Here is a 2,500-nt window from a genome sequence, read left to right on the forward strand (position 1 = left end):
AACTACGTTGTCCCATGTGCCGGCGCTCGACTCCTAAGATGTCCCATGTAAATGCCCTTCGTGGGAAAGAATGTCCCGTGCAACGTCCCTTGATGATCCCCATAAGGTGTCCCATGTGCGTCCCATGATGTCCCATGCGCGTCCCGTGCCGGCCCGAGCCTCACCAAGGCCGTCCCATGCGCGTCTCGTGCCGTCCCGAGCTGTGCCGAGGCCGTCCCGTGCTGTCCCATGCCGTCCCGAGCCTCGCCAAGGCCGTCCCGTGCCGTCCGAGCTGTGCCGAGGCCGTCCCGTGCTGTCCCATGCCGTCCCGAGCCTCGCCAAGCCCGTCCCGTGCCGTCCGAGCTGTGCCGAGGCCGTCCCGTGCCGTCCCGTGCTGTCCCATGCCGTCCCGAGCCTCGCCAAGGCCGTCCCATGCGCGTCCCGTGCCGTCCGAGCTGTGCCGAGGCCGTCCCGTGCTGTCCCATGCCGTCCCGAGCCTCGCCAAGGCCGTCCCATGCGCGTCCCGTGCCGTCCGAGCCTCACAAAGGCCGTCCCAGGCCGTCCCGTGCCGTCCCATGCGCGTCCCGTGCCGTCCGAGCCTCACCAGGGCCGTGACATGCCGTCCCGAGCCTTACCAAGGCCGTCCCGTGCCTGACCAAGGCCGTCCCGTGCCTCACCAAGGCCGTCCCGTGCCTCACCAAGGCCGTCCCTTGCGCGTCCCGTGCCGTCCCGAGCCTCACCAAGGCCGTCCCATGCGCGTCCCGTGCTGTCCCATGCGCGTCCCGAGCTGTCCCATGCCGTCCCGAGCCTTAGCAAGGCCGTCCCATTCGCGTCCCGTGCTGTCCCATGCGCGTCCCGTGCCGTCCCGAGCCTGACCAATGCTGTCCCGTGCGCGTCCCATTCTTTTGGCTCGGCTGGCCCGTGCATTCTATGGGGTCGTGGGACATTTCGAAATCCACCCGGGCCATTTCGACTCTCTCTTCATTAATACTATTGAGGTATTATTTATGAATTATTGGAGAAAAGAAACGGAAGAAAATATTTTTTTTTCTATTTTTTATGAATTTTCCGGTGTTTATTCACTTAAAAATTCATAGAAAAATAAATATTTATCGGAATCGCTATTATAATATATCAAAAAAATCCTTGCGAAAAGACCTTTCCAACGAGTATAAGTTTGCTGGATTCCGACGAGTAACGAAGGAGTAAAGACCCAGTATGCTTGGTTAAAAAATTGATGTTTCCTTGTGAAAATAGGAAAAACAATAACTTTGCACTATAAGGGGGAGGGTTGAGCTCCTTCCCCAGAGCGTGCACAGCACTTGTGCTGGCACGTTCCCTAGTGCTCGCCAAGCACCATAGGGCATCCAAAGGGCAAAGCTCGGCCTACTACATGATGGGAAGCTTCTAATATGTCGGAATACGAAGAGATTTCGTGCGACCCGAAGCTCGGCTCGGGCGTCCCGGCCTGTCCCGAGCTGTGCCGAGCGCGTCCCAGGCCGTCCCGAGCCAAGTCTCGGGCGTCCCAGGCCGTCCCGAGCCAAGTCTCGGACGTCCCAGGCCGTCCCGAGCTGTGTCGAGGCCGTCCCAGGGCGTCCCGAGCTGTAGCGAGGGCGTCCCAGGCCGTCCCGAGCCAAGTCTCGGGCGTCCCAGGCCGTCCCGAGCAAAGTCTCGGACGTCCCAGGCCGTCCCGAGCAAAGTCTCGGGCGTCCCAGGCCGTCCCGAGCAAAGTCTCGGACGTCCCAGGCCGTCCCGAGCAAAGTCTCGGGCGTCCCAGGCCGTCCCGAGCTGTGGCAAGGGCGTCCCAGGCCGTCCCGAGCAAAGTCTCGAGCGTCCCATGCCGTCCCGAGCTGTGGCAAGGGCGTCCAAGGCCGTCCCGAGCTGTGCCGAGGCCGTCCCGAGCCTAGTCTCGGGCGTCCCAGGCCGTCCCGAGCTATGGCGAGGGCGTCCCAGGCCGTCCCGAGCTATGGCGAGGGCGTCCCAGGCCGTCCCGAGCCAAGTCTCGGGCGTACCTGGCCGTCCCGAGCTGTAGCGAGGGCGTCCCGTGCCGTCCCGTGCTGTCCCATGCGCGTCCCGTGCCGGCCCGAGCAACAGCTCGGGCGTCCCGTGCCTCGGCCCTTCCAAGTGGTGCTTCGTCGGACATCTCGATATCCACTCGAGCATTTTCGACCATTCTCCATATGTGGGTGTGTGGGTATTTATCAGGAATATTGGAGAAAGAATCGGGAAAAAAATATTTTTTTTCTATTTTTTTTGAATTTTTAATTGTTTATTCACTTAAAAATTCATAAAAAAATAAATATTTATCGGAATCGCTATTATTATATATCAAAAGAATCCTTGTGAAAAGACCTTTCCAACGAATGCAAGTTTGTTGGATTTGGACGAGTAACGAAGGAGCAAAGGCCGAGTATGCTTGGTTAAAAATTTGATGTTTCCTTGTGAAAATAGGGAAAACAATAACTTTGCACTATATAGGGGAGGGGTGAGCTCCCTCCCCAGGCCGTGCACAGCCCTTGGG

This window comes from Eschscholzia californica, unplaced genomic scaffold, assembly GCF_041429995.1.
Source record: "Eschscholzia californica isolate CP2 unplaced genomic scaffold, dmEscCali1.0.p SCAF_80, whole genome shotgun sequence".
NCBI lineage: Eukaryota > Viridiplantae > Streptophyta > Magnoliopsida > Ranunculales > Papaveraceae > Eschscholzia > Eschscholzia californica.